Genomic DNA, 23,415 nt, shown 5'->3' with positions numbered 1-23,415 from the left:
CTGAATCCACGCTCAATGTCCAGAAAGTCACAGATAGAGAAGCTAATTTAATTTTCCTTTGCTTTAGAGATGTTTCTTACAGCTGCAAGTGATAATGCACAGTTGCACATTTTAATTACAATAATTCCTGATGAAAACAGTTTATGATCAAAATATTGTTGATAAAACTATTGCCCATAAGGTCAGAAACGGCTTGTAGGAGGCTTGACAGAGAGGCAGGCAAATGGACATTGTTAAGAGGATGATGTTAGTATAGGACATCACAATGTGAGTGCGGGACTCACAGTTACTGGGAGTTACTGTGCTTGTAAACAGCTTGTCCAGTGAGATCGTGATTATTCAGACTACCGAAATCAGGCAGGATGGCTCCAACAAACCTCTACAGACTGTGTAAGTGACCACAGGAGTGATGCCTCATTCTAATAAATTTCTATCATTTCTGTGAGTGTGTGAGATTCTAGTCATTAATCATTCTGATTATTTCCCCAGTGAGACAGAGCACTTCATCAAACAACTTTTCTTCTGTACTCTGATGCAACCCAATTTCAATGAGCAACTTTCCTTTTCTTAAGGTATAATAAAACTTCTTCAATTCTACAATTCTTCACACTGAGAGAGAGAGAGAGAAAGAGAGAGAGAGAAGAGAAAGTTATTGCAAGTAAAATAACTGCAGATCAAAGCAGATCCCTTTCATCATTCATTTTTGAGAAATTCTATTCACTGCCTTATACACAAGGCGTATGACTTAACTGTCTGAAGATTTACTGGTATAGGTCAGTGGCTTCTACCCTTCTATGATTTTGATCATTTTCGATTCAAGGGCAATAATTTAACAAATAATAAAACATTATTAATTATTTTTAAGGTATTAAATTATTTTACATTTAATTATGTGTGATTATTGACAATTTAAATAGTCATGAACCCAAATTATTGCATGTATGCATTTGATAGACTCTTTTGTTTAAGCTATTCAAGCTACACATTTTTCAATATGTGTCTTCCCTAGGAATCAAACGTGTGACCTTGGCACTGCTATGATCTATCAGTTGAGATACAGAAACACTAAAAAGCAAGGGGGAAAGAAGAACTAGAGTGAGCGGACGGGCAGAAGGAATTGGACATCACCTGTCCTGCAGCCAGTGAGGATACTTCGCTTGCTTGTGAGTAAAACAGAAGCCAATTAAGTAGAAGTGTCAATAGCAGGAAGTGAAGCTGGGCCTGGGCCAGTTAGTTCCCACTAAGTCTTCCGTCCACCTCAAGGGCTACTCCTGATGAATTGAGCTTGACGCAATGATCTACTGTATGGCCTAATTAATTGCAAACTATATTTATTGTGCATCTGTGTTCTATGGGCACAGGTGGCAAGAGGTCTGTTCTATATGTAGATTATTCTCTCCCTGTTGAGACGGTGTGGTAGTGGTTAAGTTGTCTTGGAAACAAGTTTATTGATATGTACTTAAAGTTACACTGTAAGTCATTTATGACAACAGTGTTTGCCAAGCTAATACTCTGTAGGTGAAAAGAAACCATATTCTGACATAATTAGTCCCAAAGAGCTAGACAGGTAAAGAGAGAGGACATTTGATATACAGTTGTCATAGTCTGACTTTTCAGAGTTTGATTCTTTTCATTTCTACTTTATTTTCACATTAATAATCCCAATGTTTCTTCCTTCTTTTTCTCCACATTGTTGCTCACACCCCTCTTCCTCTATATCTTTCTTTGACTTTCTCCCTGAGGTGAATAATCATTAGGATTGTGGACAGTGGAATTGACTTTAAATCTTTATCTAAGCAGCAGAGCGTCCCCTTCACTTTCCAGACCTTCTCTTTCTGAAATGAACAAAAACATTGTGCCTTGGATGGTTATGATCAATATCACTGACTCACAAATGACAAATGGATTATGTATAAAATAGTCAATTCTTAACTTTTTTTTGTTCAAAATGAACTAAATTTAAATAACAACGCAGTACATCATCAATCCTTCTTCCAAAATGATATTTTCTTTGTCTTACCCTTCATATGGTAAGCCTATAATAAATGTTTATAATTTAGACCTGTCAGAATGGTTTTCGTGGAAAATTGCGTACATTCGTCACTCGCCCGTTTGTCTCATCATGGTGTGGGAGTGGCATAGTTGTCACAATGAGCGAGAAAGGTCGAGATGAAGCAGCTAAATCTAGAGCCCCCGGAGAATCACCCGTTTAAACAAAACGCTGAACAGAGGAGAGTCTGCTGGCAAAAAGAGAAGCGCGACAGAGCTCGTAATAAAACAAGAGTCAACATTAGCTTGGCTTTTCGGAAATGGTGAGAACGAGAGATCAGAAATGTTGTAAGAGTGACACGTGGATGGCGTTTTCATGACTCAACAGGTGAATATGATATTGTATTGAACAGATAGGCTAAATTGCCATAGGTACTGTAGCTCTCTAAAAAGTGTATTGTAAAACATTATATTGTGAAGTTTCATATTCATCTGCACAGCTCTTAAAAGCCAAACACAATGCATACAGTTTTGTTTTTAAACGCTAGAGGGCCAAAAGTTACAAAGTGTGCCTTTAAGATGGAAAATTTACAGTGAACAAAACAATAAATCCAGATATATAATCCAGTTACAGCTCCTGCATGGTCTTTATTTGGGAGTTTAGACTAACATATTTGTATGGTGTTGCAGCAGATCACATCAAACAATTATAACCCATAGTACACTAATCACAGTAAGTCATTACCTTCTCTATAAGCTCTTGTTTGCATTCAATTTCCTTCTTGGAGTATTTATTTGCATTAAATTAGGGGTAAGCCTGCTGCACATTTGTGTAAACACTACATTGTAGACTACTTACAATGTAGGGGTCCATATGTTATGATCTTTAACATGCTCTGAACAAAACAAATATTTGTTTAATTGGGCATTATTAAGACAATCTCTTACAGCTGTTCTTTTAAGCATGCAGGGTAATTAGTTCTTATTTGTCAGAACTGAAACAAACTAATTTAAAATCTTTTTATACAGTAGCCTTAGATGAAAATAAATAAGTACAGCATAATTATTGGAATGCACTGGCTTGAACAAAAAAGCTATATAAAATGTAAAGATAAAAAGCAAAACTATATGAATTATTATATTTAATCTATTAGAATAACACTGGTTTCCATCTATTGTTAATGACCATTCTCTTTTCTCAGAACTAAAGTACTTTTCATGAATGTCGGATTGGGGCAAGTTGTCACACATTTTAAATGTTATCCGTTATAGCTAATACTTGTTGGCCAAAAACAATTGTACAAAATATTAAGTAATTTCCCTTTTTACATGTTGTTTACATGCTGTTTGATTAATCATTCTGTATTTCATAACTAATTTCTAATAAAAAGTTTGCTGAAACGTCTTTAATGCCAGGTTGCATTTTAACCACATACGGCGTGATAACATGCCCCACAGAGGTCAGTGTTTGTGAAACTGTTTTTTTTTTTTCAGGGTACAAATGATAACAAGTGAAATTTTAAATATTGATTTTACTTGATTAGGCAGAAATTGACCTTCAAACAAAAATATTGTGTCCCCTATAGGCTAAATGCTGTAGAGCAAGTGCTAGTAAGAAATGTAGCCAACTTTTTTCAAGGCAACTTTTATCATAACTTTGCAAGGATGTTTTGCTATTGTAAAAGCTAGTATTGTCTTTCTTGCAGACAATTCTCTTCACCAGTTCTGTGCAGTTTGGTGCGGTCTGAATGGCTCTTATAAGGGTCATTCCACGAAATCGGTGCCTTTTCAACTTTAAAAATTTGAAAAATATAATTGTTTCAAACTGATTTTTTTCAATACCAATTAATTCAAGACATCTTAACGTGACAAAAAATTGTGTTGGGCCATCTCAAGCTATGCCATTTATTATTTTATGACTGTTTATTTATTTCATGTTTTGATATTTTCCTCAGTCCTGTTACTGACTAAAGTGATACTATATATAATACTTCCAATTACAAATATGCAACAGTTTGCACATATTTAAGTAGTATTTTGGTCCCTCTTTTCATTCAGATTATGTCATATTTAAAAAAAATATGTTTTATATCATAATTGCCATTCAGATTACTAAAAATGTCCTATTTCAGGGATGACATCACATTACAATTAAGAAATATCTATACTTTGACAAGACATTTATTTTAAAAAGGGTCTTGTCCAAAATGCAGTATAGTACATGTTACTATGGTGAGATCTGTTTGACTGTCAAATGTCATTTTTCTTTTAAAATATCAAATTAATGACAGTAACAGGACTGAGCTCTCAATAACCAAGAGGGTCTTTAGTCACCTATTGTTTGCCATTGCAGTTAATTGCATGCATTATGGACAAGAGTTATGAACTTATTTATGTACTAGTCACCTATGGAACATTAGGCCATGACAATCTGCTTCCATATGGGAGGTAATCTAGAATTACAGAAAATGAGATGGACTAAATCCAGAAGAACTGCGGGAATGTCTCCGAGATGCTTGAAGAAACCTTCCTGAAAAGCTACCTGAAAAACTATGCGCAAGTGTACTTGGACAAAAGCCGTTTTAAATGCAAATGGTTGTTACACCATATTGATTTGAATTAGTTAATAGAAGTTTTATTTTTGAAAGCATTCTCACTTTACAGCATTTTAACACAAGTGCAGTACTTTTCATAGTACTGTAGCTTTGCAGGAAGGTTTCTTCAAACGTCTCGGAGATATTCTTCTGGATTTAGTCTCTCTCAGTTTCTTCTGTTTTTTCATGATGGACTCGATGATGGTGAGATCAGATCAGACCGGCTGTTGTCAGACTCCTTGTGCATACACAAATCTCACTGGATTATTACAGTTAATGGCAAAAAGAATGTTTGAAAATGTAAACTGATATTTCCTACTGACACAATACAGCAAAAGATATAAATAACTGACTTAAAACCATTTGGTTGATTTAAATCAACTTTGGACGTATAAAATGTATAAAAACTTTCCCTCCTCTCTGGATCCTGGTCTCTACGTGCGCGATAGTGCCGTTGCTTCTCAGCTGCAGTTAATGACATGTTACTAACAACTGTAAAAGTGTATAACAAATTAAGTGGTGTTAATTCTATGCAAATAAGACAAAGTACAAAGTAAGGTGCATTGTATACAAATGAAAAAACGATGCAGAAACAAACAATGGTACTAAGCAGCATGTGCTTGATGCTCATATGCTGCTGACTCATATGTCGCTGGTTTTAGCTTAAAAATACACAAAATAACCTTTATAAATGTCTATGTCCCTGAGTTGTTGTACTAATCCTTAAATTGCAATTGAATGTAAATATCAAATACACCGTCTATGACCTAGTTATGCAGCTGGGCTAGAATCTATGCCCCCTATTGCTCTGGTATAGTAACAGGACTGATGGTAACAGGACTGATGATTTGATGCTAATATGCTAATTTCTAGCTAACAGGTCAATGTCAGAAAGGCACATGGTATGTAATCTGAAAGGTTATTACTTCTAGATTTTGGTAATAGAAGGATTAATAAATAATTGTTTATATGTACACTTTAAAAAATGGTAACAGGACTGATGTTGTATGCCGACCCCTCTCTAACAACCCTGACAAAACATGAAAAATAGAATATTTAAGAAGAGAGAAAATTACCCTTGCTTACACTGTGGAATCCACTTGCTCTAAATGATGTCACTTCCTTGAAATTATGTCACTTCTGGTTTGTACCATTATTTTATAGGGGGGTTTTGGTGTTAGTAACAGGACTGATATGAAATTAGGGGACAGTGATAAAATTACTTATATTTCTAAGAAAATATATCTATTTATGTCAAAATCATTGCTTAACAATGAGATTACACTTGAGACAATATAAAATTGTGAAAATTGTTTCATTTTACCAAGATTTTACAAATGAGAAGTCCTGTTGAAAAAGAACAACCATAGTGAGGGACAGGCCAAAATCCTTACCCATAGCATATAATATGTGATTTTAATTATTTAAAATTATATTTTATTGGCTTTTACCTGGTCTTATATTGATGCATATGATCTATAGTAACATTAAGTTTTTTAAATGACACATTTATTTGTTGTTAAAGCAACATTAGAACTGAATATTTGTAAGGGACGCAAAAGGCACCGATTTCACGGAATCACCCATAAATGAACGCTCTGCCACCTGCTGGTGCGTCACTGACACTCTAGCCAATCACGCTCACGCGCCGGGAGAAGCCTTCCTCTCGTGTGCTTTGGGAGATCCAGTGGCCTGACAATTAGTGACCAGAGCGATACGGGGAACCGATACACAAATATCCGGACGGCCGAGGACAAGCCGTGCATTTCTGGAGAGGAGCCATGCGCTTTTAGTGGATCTACCAAAAACCAGAGGACTGAAAAGAACAAGTTATTTCCACTGAGCATCTTTACCTTTCAGTGAACTCCAGCTTGTAAGGTAAGCAGTGGTAATAACGTCAAGAATTACATTAAATTAGTAGCGTATTGTATTAATCAATTAAAATGCATGCATAGTAAAGCATATTAATACTATACATGCATTGTAAAGATATTTTGTAGTTTCAGAATTGTTTCTGTATTTACACAATTTAGTTAAATTCATTGTTAAAATGTATTCTTGCAACTTATTGAATACATTTTATTATATAAACAATACTGAATTTGATTTGGCTTTTTCCTCATTTACAAAAACAGTGCTGAACCGTAGCGTCACTATTGCAAGCTATTTACATTTCTCAGTGCGACTTAGCGTCAATAGTTTTTAAATCAAGAAGCTTTTCAGTTAAAAACTATTTTCTTGATTAATTAGCGGGTTGCGTTGACAAACACTAAAATGCTTCGCTGGAAATATTACACGAATCAAATCACGATCTGTTTGCTGTCGGCTGTTTGGAATCAGGATTAGCGATGCCCTAATCGCGAATGAATCTTTGGAATCGGTTCTTTCCAATGAATCAATCAAACTGGTTTCCAAAATCGGTCTGAATCATTTGGACGGCTCACTCGCGCACTGAGCCGTTTGGCAGTATTTTATTGAACACAGAAGAACGTGACTGCTAAATAAATCATATATTTGCCTACAGTTGAAATCAAACCTGCAAACGCATCCTTTTGCAGCGATATTAACACCTTCAATGCACACGTCAACGACTCTACTGCAGGTAAATACATTTTACAAACGAACGAGTGTTAAAACAGTACACGAAAGCACTGAAACTAGCAAAAAGAACCATTGCATTACATTCTATTAAGTACATTGGTACTTTAAATACGAATAGTTAGCCTGGCTAAGTTTAATATTCTGACACCATCACTGCATTGTGGTGTTTTTTGTTGTTGTTGGGATATTTCAAATGTATAAAAATACGAAGTAATTATAGTAATATCTTTGAGCTTGCCCAACACTGTGCAAAACCATTTTAGAATTTGATTGATGCAGGTCGCTTCTTTCGTTATTTTAAATCTTTTAACCTATGTAGTTGAATTGTTTTGACATTTTGTTCGCTTTATTGTCATTTGCCTTGTGACCAGGGCACGCGCAACTGATGTACGATCTCGCGGGGGAGTCGTGATGAGTGATGTGTTACAACTCGTGCCAGACGTTTCCATCCCTTTCCAGCGTGAAAGGGATAACTATAATAGCTCTGAAACCTCCCTTAAATGCTGAAAGTTCGCACGCGCCTTTGCGCACAGGGTCGCGAGCTTTTAGAAGATTAAACTGATGGAAACGGAGGGCGGGGGTGCAGTGTAGGAATGTTCTGTCATAATGAGATGTCGGTCAATGCATACTCCCTTTAGTATAGAGGACAGTCAGTCTGCACTCTCCATTTTGCATAAGGTAAATATATTGAACTTCATGTGATTCATGTTCTATGAATATTTGTTCATGACTTTCAATGTTTTACTGGATAACTTTTTTATAGTGTAGCATTTGTAAAGTAGCCTTATTTCTGTAAGTCTATTCAAAAAGTCAGTGCAGCCTTTATGTTGTATGCATACAGTCATTGTATGTACGTATAGACATACATTGTCTTGTAAGTCTTGGCTACGAAAACAAGCTACTGAACATTTCCATGTTTTTTTTAGCAGAACATTTTTTTATTTAACATGTTGACCAGTGACCACTGTAGGGGCATGTTGTCACTCTCTGGGGTCAGGTAACAATAGGAGCCCGCCATATTGATCTATCCACCCATCCATCCATTACACACACACACACACACACACACACACACACACACACACACACACACATATATATATATATATATATATATATATATATATATATATATAAATAAATATATATGTATGTGCGTATCTATCTATCGTGTGTGTATATATATATATATATATATATATATATATATATATTATACACACACACATATACTGTATACACACACACACACACACACACACACATATATATTACAATTTTGTAGCTCAAATCTCAAAAGGTAACATACACAATAATCATTAAACCATTGTTTTTCCCTACATAATGTGTAATCAATAAACTGTATGAAATGACAGCATATAAAACACATTTAGCAACTTTCCCTATGACATTTATGGAAAAATCCCCAGTGTGACAAACTAGCCCCGGTCTGTCCTAAATATAATATAGATGCCTGGCATTATTTATGTAAGGCAATTACTTTTGACATTGTTTTGTAGAAAAGCCTTTCATTCAATAATGCAAAGGCCAATAACCATTGCGCACAAAATGTTTTATGCATTTTGACTCGGCCAGTGCTTTTAACTCACAGTTGTCCACGGACAGACAGTATGCTCATGTCAAATCATGATAAGAGCGCCTCATGTTTAATGTATTGGGTCTTATCTGTGCTGTTTGGCCCTTAACAGTGTGGAAACAGCAGCAAAGAACATAGTGTCCATTCCTGTCTTTGGGAAAAGAGTTTCAGATTGTGTGTCTATGTCTGCGTGAGAGAACTATAGCTAGAGGATCAGATTAAAGGAAGAAGTGAAGAGAGATTCTGTGGAGTGTGTAATGCCCTTATATGAAAGGATTTAAAACACCTCCTAAGAAGTGAAGTGATCCTTGAAAAATTAGGCCGACCTGTCTTTCTTTCGGAGTCTATTTCTCCTCATTCTCTTTCTTTCATTGTACTTTCCCTGTCCCTCCTCAGTCTCATGCCTCCACATACGCTCTTCCCTGTCTGTCACTTTCTCTCTCACACTCACACAAATGCTGCGCAATATGCTTTCACAGTCATGTGTGTCCCTGTGTTAGATTTGACTGACACATGCAAAATAAATATAATATTGTGACAAATATCTATCCATCTACCCATCTGTCTTACCCGTCTGTCGGTCTGTAAATGTTTCTGAAACCGAGTTAGACGTAACACAGGAAGAACAAACAAACCTTGTCTTTCCACTTGTCAGTCACGTCTCATTAACTTGTTATCATTAGGCAACCATCATTTTAAAATGATTTAGTAATGGCTGTATGCTTCACCAGCCTGCTAAGGTTATTAAAAGATACACCTCTGAAAGTACATCACTCCTGGTCAGAGTTGGGTGTCCTGATTGTTTTTTATTTGTCTAGAGGGGAGTCAAAATTCTTGTCAACTCCACAGTGCTAAAATTATTTTAAGATCAAAATATTACTGATTAACTTTATGCGTTGATTTCATGATTATGTTAGAATGCCATTATCCTTCATGAAAGTCTTCTGGCTGAATGAAGTAAATTAATGGATTAAGCTAATCAAGGTGTAACAAGGCCATCCAGGGTCACTTTGATGTGCAATAAATCAAAAGTGAACACATTTCATTGGTATTCCATGGTAGCAGTGTGTGTTTGGCCCTTCTTGGCTTCTGTAGTCTAAGTCTTCCCACACCTCCCCAATGTCAAATGGCTGAATGCGGTGCCTCAAGCAAACTCTGATGTGCTGGACTGCATGTCCTCTCCTTGGAATGTAATTAGATTTCTGTCATGCTTTAAAGGCATTTCCAAAAATACGGGGATAATTATGTTTACAAAACCTCATCCAGAGCATTGTTTGGGTGGTTGACAGAATTACGGATGTATCTATACTGAATGTTGCCTCTGGCTGTTAATACTAGTGATGATATCTAGCCTGAAGGCTATATGAAAATGTTGGTGGGTTTGTAGTCTATCACTCACTATAGTACCTGGTGTGCTTTAATGATCAGATCCATCTGTTAAAGGGGTGGTTGATTATGATTTAACTTTTCTAACTTTAGTTAGTGTGTAATGTTGCTGTTTGAGCATAAACAACATCTGCAAAGTTACAACGCTCAAAGTTCAAAGCAAAGGAAGATATTTGCTTTTAAAGAAATCATTTTTTAAGGACTACAACAAACGGCTGGTAGGGACTACACGACATTCCTTAGTGACATCACAAACCCTAAAATTTACATAAACCCTGCCCCCGGGAACACGCAGTGTGAGGAAGAGTTGTTATAGTAGAGGACATTTGGGAGTCAACAGAGACTTATTTTACATATTGTAAAAAGGGGCATTATACCACCCCTTTAAATATCCAAAGCATCTGGACCGACTCACCTTTGGTTTCGAACTTTTGATGCTACCCTGCAGTGCTATGTTTACTGTTACATAACATTTAATATCGCTAATTCTCTATCATTTATAATGGATCATTGCACATGGAAACAAGCACATTAGTCACAAGCCTGTTTCCTTTTCAACTCCCCCATGTAAGCGATTCCCCAGAATATGCTGGAGTTCACTGCTTTAAACAGGCTGTTCATTGATAAGCAACTAGATTTTTTTTTTTTGATGTATTGATATAATTTAGTCTTCTGAGATAGTCATCTCTGTTTTTAATTGCTTAATAGAACTTTGGATTCACTTTGGTTGGACTTATTGATTAAATGGTGGTGCAGTGTACAAATCTGAAGAAATTACGCTAAGGAGGTATATCTTCTACCTGTGTCACCAAATATTTTTGAGTTCACACTGCAAGGAAGTTGACTTTTACATTATCTAGCTTTCTCCAGACACTGTTTAATGAGTTTAGACTTGCACATTGTATGGTTGAACCTGGTTGTACTAATCTGTCGCTTATGGTGGCGCTGAGGCAGTAACTCTGACACAATCCCCATTAGCACTCTGGATTGCTGGTTTATAATCCCTCTTATTAAGTGTTCTTCTGACAAATGTAATCCAGGCGTGATCCAGGAGCATTGTGACTCCCACCCAACAGTAGCTTTTCATCTCTAAGCTGATTTACTTCTATACGAAGTGGTTGTGGACTCTGAATTTAGTTAGCTCAATAAATAAAGGCTATGATTTAATTTAAAGTTACAGTAATACAGCATTGAAGGATAGCAAAGTGAAAAGCAAAGTGGCTTCAGAATTCATCTGTAATGTTTTTGAGTCTCTTGAGGTTTTCTAACACAAGTGGTCACATTGACACAAAAGCAATCAATCAGGGCTGTCAATCAAGCTGATTCTGCAGACACAATGATTGACCTCCTTTGGGCTTGTTGTTTATAGGGGGGGGGGTTCCTTTAGTCTGTTATTGGTCTTAGATGAACACTCCTTTAAAAGCTGCTTTAGTAACTGCTTTTCACTTGTTTTGCTGTTAGGGGTGCCACACTGTCTATTATTGATGCAAATAATAATTAAGTAGAGCGCACCCTTTATAATCACCAAAGCTGTCAATGACTTCAGTTCAGTGGGAGCTCACCCTTGCAAAAACTCCCGTTTTAATCAGTAAAGCTGTCTGCTGCAGAGCTGCACGATTCTGGATTAATTGAGAATCACAACGATTTTTTTATGTCAAACAGAGATCACGATTCTGAACAGACAACTAAACAAAATAACGTAATTTACTAGAGGTTCTGACAAAATGATAATTGCTGCTGTCTTCAGCGTACCTTCTGATGTTCATTTGTGTTTATTTACTATTAACCAGTAGTAAAGATGATCGGTTCACGTGTCGCTTGAACTGAGGCACTACAGCGATCTTTCACGTCAAAACTGTATTGTTTAAATTTTGTAATAAAATTGAAAGCTGGGACTTTGTTTCATATCAAAAGTAACTTGCTCTGTCGGTGTAAGTGTCCTCTTTGCTTCGCAATTTTTCAGTGCATGTGGCGTAAGAGCGTGAGAACAGTGTCAATTGCGTGAGGTATTCACAAGCGAGAAAAGCTCTGGCGTTTTGATTAAGTGGATTCTGACTAACTTGAATGACTATGATTGACAGTTGCATTCACGTGTTCAACAGATATGACTACATTGCTAATGCTCAACACTTAAAAAAAAGAAAAACAAGAATTGTAAATAGAATCCTTTGGCACATTCCACAGAGCGCTCAAACAAATACACAACGGTACTGCTGAAAAGCTCATTACTTTTGACAACACTAATTTATTCGTTGTTTTAATTTTGCGCTGGCCATAATGGCCGCAGTGATCTTGAACACATACTGATGCCTAGTGGTGATGATGCAGCATCATGCAAAGACAAAAGCATGACTCATTTAGTCTGTAAAAGTAGGCTTACATGATATTTACATGTCAGCCCCCATCTGTCAACCAACTGTGTGTCAGATATTGTTAGGCTATTAACTGCAGTCTCCTTCTCATATGATAATCTTACGTGATTTTTTTTAATTTTTCAAAAGTATGGTTAATTTCTTCATATGTAAAACATTTTAATAAGCAACATTTGCTTTTTTAATAAGCAAACATTATTGAGAGCAACATTATCCAAACCACAGAAAAAAAAAACTTAAAATACCACAATAGCCCACCACAGAAAAAGTCTAGCTTGATCACTGTTCTCCCACGAAGAGAGTTGCTAGGGCCATTAACATATTGAACAGCAGGGCTGTCAAAAGTCATCCATTGTAAGACCGACAATCGGTGGAAAAATTGGTTAGTAAGCTGCTCACCTTATAGGACTAGAACCCTCAAGTATGAGTTGAAATTCAGAAGCCTCCAAAAACGCAAACAAAGCAAAGTGAGACAAGGTCCAGGCGTGTATTGTCAATTATAAATATGCTGTAATTACATCAGACATCTCAACTCAGACGCCATTCTGCAGCTGGGGAATTATTTACATCTTCCCTTCAGATAAACCTGCAACAAAATGCACTCGCTCTAAATAGAACCCCTCAGCATCAAGCTAAAATATACTTTCGACGTATGTCTTATTATATAAGTAACTCATGTCTTTTAGGCTGAATCCTTCATGACAGAGGCGGACCAGCCAACGCTGAAATTAAGAGGAAATTGACAGATTTTGCTTCTAATATATTATTTACTCTTCAGACTGTAGTGTTATATCCCTGAGGGCTCCCAGATGTGAATCGAGCTTTGTAAGCAACCCGACAGAGAAAGTCGCCTCTCTCTCTGTGCGAGGTTGTGAGGTGGAGGAACACTCCAGAAAGCATGAAAGTCTTTCGCCAAGATGGCCTCCACGGGGGACCCTTGGGGAAAAATGCCTAGTGAATAAAGGAATGAACATTGACAAGGTGTCTTTCCTGCGAACTGGAAGAGTTTTGTGGAGGTCTAACCTATCTCAATTGATGTCGCCCCAGAGCACTTATCACTAGGTTGCTCCTTTTTTGGGGAAAATGTTACATTGACATCCTTTTCTTTACATTTTCTTGTACTATTTTTTAACACTTAAAGATTTTTTTTTCCGGTCTAGTTTTTTTTGCACTCTCGAATCCTGTTGCTTGTGTTGGATCCTGCTTTTTTTCCCCTTTTTTTTTTAAATCCCCACCAATTCAGTGGTCTCCGTCAAACTTGTAGTTTTTTTGGGGTAAAACCTCAAAAACAGTTGGTCCTACTGTTTAATCATGTTAAAAGCTTTATCAAACAGATATTGTAAGTCTTTGCTATAGCTATATTAATGTTACACCTGTTGAACTGGTTCTTCCTGGTACTATTGAAATTTTAGATGTATGTATATTGCTATTGTATGTTAAAGTTGTTAATAGTCAAGTAGAGAGGAGGATCCTCTGCCTCTGGAATTAATGCTCCTGCAAGGAATCATATTTATTTGCTGTGTATCTATTCTCACTGTCTCTCTCCACACGCACACACTTTCTGTGTCCTCTCATCTTTCAGTGGTTAGTCTGTGGCTGCTAAGTAGAGTTTTTGAGGTCACCAGAGGTCACCTGGGAATCATCTGTGATTGGACCACACATACCTTCTAGTCTCTTCTGATCATCAGAAAGATGTGTGTATGAATACCTTATTGCCATACTACTCTTGCTATTTTTGTTGTAGTATGCATACTATGCATAGCTCTACAACAGAGCATGCTATGTGTGGGATACTGTATTTCACAATGCATGGAACAAATGAACCAGAAGTAATGTGATTTTTAACTAACTAATTAACTAAATAATTTATTGCAAGAAAATGTTTTAATTATATTATAGAAGATTACCTGTGCCCAAATTTGTTTGAGAGATTTAAGTGTAAAACTGATTTATTAAAAAAAAATATCTTTTAGCTGTCTTTCATGTCACAGCTCGGGGGAGTCAATAATAAAAGACTTTGCCTTATAAAAAAATAAAAAATAAAAATCCCATTTTTCTGAAGGGAAAAGTGGACACTTGAACTGAGTTTATGTGATGACAGTATAGCATACTACTGTCTTTAGCACAGTATTCAGTAAACAGTAGTATTTCTATTTCAAATGTGTTTGCTGTTTATGTGCTGATTTCTTTTGTTCTTTCCTTCCTTTCACCCCCTTCTGTGATCATAATTACGCTTTTGGGATTCACATGTAGCAGCCGGAAGACAGAGTAATATTTGATTCTGTACATTAACTTTTAATTATTTGTCATTATTTATTTATATTTAGTTTTTTTGTATTGTATTGGAGATTGGTGGCATTTTTTAGTATGGCAATATTTAAGCCTTTAAGCCTTTTTGTGGTCAGGAGAGCAATTAACCTTTTTTTTCGTTGTCACTTTTTTTCTTGCAGCTTTGCATTGGGTGAAATGCAGCTCATATAAAATGCAGCTCATGAGGGACAGTGACCTTAGGTCTTCCATGGTTGATTATTAACTTATAATAATAATGATTATTAACATGGCTTAAGAAGCCATGATTTTAGAAAATGCAATTAATGCACCATACATTATATTTAGGGATATTAAAGAGCAACTTGCAGGTAAAAAATAAATCTAAATGAATATATAACCGTGTATGAAAATACCATATGAAAAGATAATGCAGGATTTAAAATGTTTTAAAACGACATAATGACACCAATTTAGTAGATAAAGTGAGCGTTTCTTTGACTGCTCGTACAAACCGCTTTTTTTTCAACATCGCGTCATTTTACGTCACACGAGTCCACCGGTTTCCTAACAGGAAAAAGGACGGTGCTATCTTTCGTGCCTGGGTGCGGGTTGTGCAGGTGAAGAGACGGGATTTCTCTTCCGCGTCGGCTTCGGAAAACGCGGTCGTGTGTAGCGTTCACTTCAGATCGGAGGATTAGGCTATCGTCCCGGCGATATGATGGAGTTCAACATGGGATACCGAAGTAAGAACCGGGTGAGACTCAGAGCTAGTGCGGTTCCTTCAGTGCACGCATCTTCGGGTTCTCCCGCTGGATGTAGGCGCGAGCACAACATCAACTGGCAAACGCAATGTAAGCGGAACGAAACTGAGCTAACAGTTACTCGTTATTGTGTTTGTGTGGACCGTTTATCAGTTTGGACCAGTGCAGCGCGAGCCTGATCAAGCAACACTGTAGCCTAACTGCGAGATCCAGTAAATAAAGAATTCGCCACTGAAGTAATAACATCGCTGCGAGATCTAGTGAGAAATATTCACATTTCTCCGTTATTAACGGATCAAACAGCGCTGACGTGAAAACCAGGAATAAACATTGTGCAATGAATGAACGAACTATCCAGTGTCCATAGATCAGCAACATTCACCATGGCTTTACTGTAGTAACACTAACTGCAACCATGGAAAGTTTGGCATTTTCCACTAAGGCCCAGTATGCATCCACCTCCCTGCAACACTGACTTTCCTCAGCTGTAAACATTGCCTCGCATTTCCCACACAAGCACCTATGGAACAAAAAATGTATCAGGAATAAATATCTCTCTGTCTCTCCATGAGAAACTGCTAAGTTATATCACGTAAGGTTAGTCTGGGCGGATATTAATGAGCATGACAAACGCCTGATCAAAGCTTAGTTTCTGTTATTGTAAGTTCCAATATGTTCTGTCTAACATTAATCCTGGCCTGTCCCTGCTCTCTTGGCAGCCTAGCAGGCTCATAATTGTATGGCTGTGGTCCGTAAACAATTTCCTCAGCGTCCGAAATGTCATTGCAATCCATATTTCCCTGTTGTTTGAATCGACCGCTCTCCCTCGTGCTACGTCACGACTCTCGCCCGTCACGCCCATTTTCAGATGCGGAAGTAAAATTTTCTCACAAAAACGACTCCAGAAGCCACTGTAGCATATTTATAATTTTTTTTTAAAGAAAATCTAGTTCCTACATTATTTTTCTATACATTGACTTGTTGGGTCTTCTAACCTGCAAGTTGCTCTTTAAGAAAGAGATAAAGTATGATGAGTCAGATCCTTCAATTTGGAAATATTCCAAAGCCGTGTCTTTGTCATTTCCCAGGAAACATGGTGAATGCTTACTATTACACCATAATAATAGGATATCTGGATGGTTTGGATTCCATTTTTAATAGAGGCAAATCAACATCAGAATATTCTCTGGATAGGTGATTTTCAGGGCTCAAGGACTCAAAACATGAAACGTCCTGGTTGCCTAGACACAGATTAATCTTTGCCCTGGATTATTCTGTCAAAAAGACTTTGAGAAATCAGAATGTTTTAATCCAAGAAAAGAGTTATTCTGTGTCCAGGGAACTGACTTGAACTGACCCTGTCTCACAGCTGAAATGATGGGCCTTTTAAGTGCATGCTTTCCGTTGGCACAAATATCTTGCTTCCATTTCTTTTGTGCTAAAAAAATATATAATATGGTTATTTGCATACATATTTAAAAAAAAAAAATTAATTAAAGTTAATGTTAAAAACTTCTAGTGATAAAATAAGACTGTTTTTTTTGCATTACATTTAATGCATTTGGTTTTAGTTTTTAGGGTTTAATTTTTACTTAGACAGTGGAGAATTATAGATTAATTTTAGAATTAATTAACACAATAAATTTCTAATTTTAGAGTCAAATTCTGATTATGGAGCATCCCGTTTTGTTTTGACTTGAATCGGATACACTCAAAACTCAAACAGGCTCGATTAAGTCTTTTTTTTATCATGTGCGAATGAAAACATGGTAAATGAGATCAAAGAAAATCATTATTTCAATGGAGTTCTAGAACGTAAGATCTGTTATATTGGCTGAGATATCCAGAAACAGTCCATTTTTGATTTGTTCATACTGGATGTGGTTCACGTATAGGTATTTCCTCTGGACTATCTCCCTGCCACATCATTAGTGAAAGGTTTATTAAGGTCATTAAAACAAAATATGACTTTCCAGTTAATCAATCTGGGCAAGTCTGCTCTCTCTCCGTGATCTTAGCGTTGGACTACAGTCTTAATCTTCACCTTAATGAATGCTGTGCCATTATTCGCCAACTCTTCTCCTCTCCTCCTACTCACTGAGATGAACAAACATGGAGTGATTGAAGTGTTTAGACATGATGTCTCCAAATCAACACAGATAATGTTGGCACAGTGGGAGTCTTCACCAATTAAACATCATTGCTGCCCATTTAATTTACCGTCTGTTGTATAGTTTGTTACTCCATTGCATTTCTTGAGGTCATCAGTGGCCCTTTTCAACTATTCCTATTTCAACTTCTGATTTATTTTTTAAAAGTCAGTTGCTGTTTCTCATCTGCACGAGTGATTGACATAATGCGACTTGCAGCGCTGACGGAATGTAAAACACCACATTTTTTAAACAACCTAAATTAAATTCAAATTAATTCACTAAAGATTTCGCAATTCATTGAGCCATTTATTTTCAATAATCGGGATGCAAAACATCAGGATTTGCATATAGTCAAAACTGATTGTGAATTTGTTTTCTTGAATATAAATTGTACGATAACTTGCATGTAACCACAGTTGGGAAGTTAAACTACTGGAAGATTGAATTTGATTAATATACATATTTGTAAATAAGATTTGCGAGTTTAAATTTACATTGGCTGTTTTATTCTTGATGAAGTAAATCGTCTTTCAAAGTCGTGATGAAAGAAGTGATAAAAATATGAGGATTAAGACATTTCCGTGTTATTACTCTTACCAGGTTATTCTTTGTACAGCAGAATAAAACTAGTAGACAACATTATTTCTGTTCTCTTTACACAGTTCAACACTAAATAAATACATGTGATTGTTAAAAACTGAATCATTTATTGTAATTAATTCTGGCTATCCATGAACCATATTTGATCATTATTAGTTTTAGTTTTTTTTGGACAATGAGGCACTATTTCAGCTCAATTTTCAAAACTGATTATATGTAATTCCAAAATAAATAAAGTGTGACTAAATGTTATTTGCCAGGTAATGAACCTCAGATCCAATGTATGAAATGCATCGCTCAGCTCCAGAGCGCTGCTAACTAAGCTATAAACTTGCTTTAGTGGTCAGACACATACACTGCCTCAGCTAATGTGCTGTAAGTTCATTCTGGTTACATCAACTCCCTCATGACCCCACGCACCTCTCAGAGTGGGCTCGGAGGGAACCGCAGGCCGATTCATCTGTCCAAAAGAAGAATGAGGGGTCAGTTTTTGCTGTTGATGCTGGATACCATGACCAGGGCATCTGTGACTTACATTTCAGCGTGTTTTATGAATGTCACTTTATTTGAGGCAAGACTCTTAGGTCAGTCTTTCCACTTAATCTCTTTCCCTCTCTTTCTCTCTCCAGCTTCCTTCCTCCCTCCCTTTCCCCCCTTATGATTTTCCCCAGTTTGCAATGAGTTTGATGTTATGTCTGGCAGAAGACTGCATAAATTCATTTTCCACCATCACAAGCTCGCTGAGTGCTTATGCAGGAGTTAATGAGCCATTCATTTAGTGCTGTCTCCAGCAGACCACAACCATCTCGAGCAAATTAGACTTTCGTTCTGCTTCAAGACGACGCAAGGAAAACACAACACAAAGATTTAGTCTAGGCCTCGGTGGAGGGTTCGAGCAAGCAGAGTTAGCATGAAAAATATGGGGCAAAAACCCCAAAGATTAAGCTTTTTTTTTTTTTTTTATGCAGCTTTTATGCAATTTGACATAATTATTACACTACTGTGACTTTGAAGGCTTGTTTCAAGCAACCAAATAAAGCAATAAGCTCCGCAAAGCCGTGATTTAACTAATGGGTTAGTTAAATCACGCTCCGCGTTGTGCCTAACAACGCCCCTTAGCTGTTCTAAATTCACTGTAAAACACGGCTTCAAGGGGCTTATTGCCTTTATAAAACGGTTACTCCATAAAAATATTCATTTTAATCTTTATTTTATTCATAAAATAAACATCAGCAACAAAAATTACAACGTTATAACACATTTATTCCTCCGCCAAGCAATGTAGTTCCAGAGAGGTTGCCAAGCAAGACATGCAGCAACAAAGAATCATAAACGGCAGTTGCGCAGTAATACTAATGTAATGCGGTCACAGGTGTGTGTTTGTTGAGTAATTTACAACGGCTTTGAACACGGCTCAACCAATCAGAATCGAGGACCGGAACTATTCGTTTTAGAACACTTCACAACATTGCATTATGGCTGCAGTTACGTTATGTTGTACATTGTTTTTAAACATTCCAGAAACCACATCGGAACAAATGGTACATTTTTAAGTCAGTTCCGACCGAAGAGGCCCAGTTTTTGCGTAGTATAGGACAAACCAAGACAACACACGTCATGCCTGTGAAGAAGTACAGACGTATATGTTGCAAAAGGCCATTCTAGACATACTTGTATGTTTCTTCACATTTCTGACAGATATATGAAGGAATCTGCTGTAATAGTTGTCGATCAAATTCAAACCTGTCTGCACCAGATGACTGATGCTCTTTCTTTCGGTCTCTCTCTCCATTGCTTTTGCTTTCTGTATATCCAGCTTTTATTCTCTGCCTGACACACTTTTCTTATCAGTGTTTCTTTTGTTTTGCCTCTTTGTTTTAATTTATCTCTCTTCTCCACTGTCCTCTCTGTGATCAGATGCTCGCTTAATTAGTTTGATGGTCCTGCTGTCTGAAGTCCATCCAGAGTCAACTCACTTTTTTTTTCCCCCGAGACCACACTGAGCAGCATGTTCATGGTGCTTCACAAAGACTCAATCTCTCCATATAAAGGAGTATTCAGAGGAATCTTGCAGTACAAATGACTGAACTTGATATGTTATAAAACTTCTGCAACTTTGTCATTTCACACAGATGAGTGCTTCAGCACAAGGCATTTACATGTCAATGATGATTGTTGGCTGATAAGACGCATGCCACTTGCCCAGTGAGGTAATACGAAGAAAGCAGCACTATAATTACTGTGTTGCACATTATCATTTCAGTTTGATCTTAAACCACTTATTTGGTGCGTTTCAGCACACATTGTGCTGTGACCCTGTCACAATTTAATGCAAATTTTGTAAAAAAACAACAACCTGTTATTGAAAGAATGGGGGAGTTAAAAACTATATTTAACACAACAGAAAACCCACACGGCGATGTGTGTACCGGAGCATAGTGATGTTGCACATTTCACATGCGACGGGGAGTTTCTTAAAGCAACAGCGAGTGAAAGTTGGCTGTTTGATTGCAAGAGCCGGAGAGATTTGGTAACATATCGTTATGAAAAACTAAATAATGGCTGTTTTAAATATATATATATATATTTTTTTTATTAAAATCAGGATATCAGGGAAAAAAGTTTGGTATGATACAATCCCATATTTTCCTCTATCCTGACTAGGAATGAGAGCCACTGCTCTAAAAGCTTAATTTTTAGAGATTCTGAAGATTTCTGGCTTTAAAAAGGTCACAAATGCACTATAAATGCATCGTAAAAGTTGCAAATTTGACTCGTATTCCAAGTCTTCTGAAATCATATGCTTTCTGTGATGAACAGAGCAAAATCCGTTTAATTTCAAAAAGCATTTTACCTTTCATACCAGAAATATATCAACAGCATGAAGAGCAGAAATTACATTTCTCCATGTTAGTGGTGGAGGTTTTTGAAACATGCACAGTGAAACATGAAACAGCAATTCTGGTGTGCTGTCATAACATCATACGATGACATGACATTTATATTGTGAGAAAACGGTCTTCAAAGTCTTAATTCACTTAGCTCTGCATATTTGCACAAGTCACTGTTTAATTGGTTCATACACATAAATATACATGAACACATTTTTTCTGTGCAATGTTGCAGGATTATGGATTATTACATAGAAAGGATGCCGTGAGAAAATACTGTGTCTGGTCACTTGAGTGATTTGTTTGTTTAGTAAAAGATGAGCTTGTGAAAGATTACACAGGGCACTAAATAATTATCTTTTTATGATTTCTGTTTTATTAGCCTTATATCCTCTTCTAAACATCTAAATATTCAGATTAAAGGCATTCCTTTATCAAATGTTTGCTAGTTTTGTGATATCAGCCTGAAATGATACAAAGTAGAGTTATCTTTGAAAAAGTGGGACACTGCAGGTTCTGGGACTGAAATTTGTTGTGCATCTGTATTTTGTGGCATTCATTTTTGTTTACATACTTATGTATTTAACTAATATGGCAAAATAAGCTTGAAATTACATGTTTAAAGGGATAGTTGACCGAAAAGGGAAAATGTCATAATTTACTGATTTTTATATTCAAATTTTTTACCTTTTTTTTTTTCATGGAACACAAAATAAGATATTCTGAAGATTTTAGGCTTCAAAAAGTTCACAAAATCACCAGTAGCTTTATTTTTTTTGTGTGTGACAAAACTGGTTATTATTGAAAACATGACATCCTCATTCATGATAAGCACAGTATAGGGACGTCCGAACAAATTATTTTTAATCAGATTTTTTCAATGAATGCGTTGATCCAGTTCACAAACTGATCTGAATAATTTATTCAAGAATTAGACTTATCCGATCCGATTCAGTGAACTGCACACAGCAGTTAACAGCTCGCTGAAGGGGAAGATTATCAGTCAATAGTGACTTAAATTTTGGTCTGTTTCTCACACGAAGTTATCATATGACTTCAGAAGGGTTGGAACATATGGCACAAATCAAATGGACTACTTTTCTGATACTTTAATGGTGCTTTTACATCCTTTTTGAAGTGTGAGAGCTTCAATTATAATATTTCAGATTTTTTGAGTTTTGAATGAGCTATCCCTTTAAACGTGACCTTCTAGTGTGAAAATATGACAGAGAACAGTAGTTTCCTGTCATTTATATTGACTACAGCAATGAATGTTTTGATAATGGTTGGTTTAGCTGATATATTGAGGCACATACCCATATATCTATACACACACACACGCACACACACACACGGACGAGTTCATGGTTCAGTGAGGCATGATACACACTTTAATAAGTGTCAGAAACAGTTTACTTCTGAGCGCTTTGGCTCAAAGTTAATACAGTCTAGCAAATATCATCCTGGCATACATTAGTAGCCTTATCTCTTACACACACGATCACCTTCCTCTGTCTATGTATGGAACGCCCTCATGTCTGTTTATATACATTCTCCCTACATGTTTAAAATACTAATGAACTTCCAAACACTTCCCCCACTTTCCCATCATGGGTCATTATAAGACTTGGCTTTCAGTCCATCACAGGAAAACATCTTAAATAAACATTTGGTTATCGCTCTCTTTTTGTTGTTTTATGTAGTTTTTCCATTCTATGCATTAACAATTACACCATATGTACATTAAATACATAAATATTTTTTTTTTTAAACAAAGCAATCAATTTGTACTTATTTAAGTACATTTCTGTCATGACTCTCGGAGTGTTTGGCATGGTAATGGATATGAAAATAGCTGCGTTTCCATTACCCTTCAAATTGCGCAAATTGAAAATACGCCCAATGGAAAGGCGTCAATTTCACAAAAACTCCCATATATCACAAACAAGTTATTACGCTCGCATTAGGTGGTTTTTCAGGCAATTTGAAAAATTAATATTTTGCAAAACTTCAATGGAAACCATTTTGTCACAGGTCACCTGCCGTACGTAATAGTCAATCATTCTTTAAAGAAGGCGCTGTATGTTTGGGCAGAAGACAAGACAGAGTTCTTTATTAAACTTATAAAAGACAAAAGAATTACGGGAATTCTGGATTTTAAACAACAAAGAAATGCAACAAAATTATCAAGACCTTGAAG

At 36.5% G+C, this 23,415-nt stretch overlaps 1 protein-coding gene across 2 annotated transcripts in view; it reads left to right on the top strand.

Annotated features, from left to right (window-relative positions):
- The first annotated feature begins 6,269 nt into the window (after nucleotides 1-6,269).
- Nucleotides 6,270-23,415, top strand: part of chrm3a (cholinergic receptor, muscarinic 3a) — a 123,147-nt gene continuing 106,001 nt past the window's right edge. The window contains exon 1 of one of the 2 annotated variants that reach the window (XM_084096747.1): nucleotides 6,270-6,461. The gene's annotated coding sequence lies outside the window, so the exon portion shown is untranslated. The remainder of the gene's footprint in view (nucleotides 6,462-23,415) is intronic. The other variant, XM_084096746.1, reaches the window with a different exon arrangement.

This window comes from Abramis brama (assembly GCF_963993115.1).
Source record: "Abramis brama genome assembly, chromosome: 21".
NCBI classification, from domain to species: domain Eukaryota; kingdom Metazoa; phylum Chordata; class Actinopteri; order Cypriniformes; family Leuciscidae; genus Abramis; species Abramis brama.
This window is presented reverse-complemented; position numbering and strand designations above follow the sequence as displayed.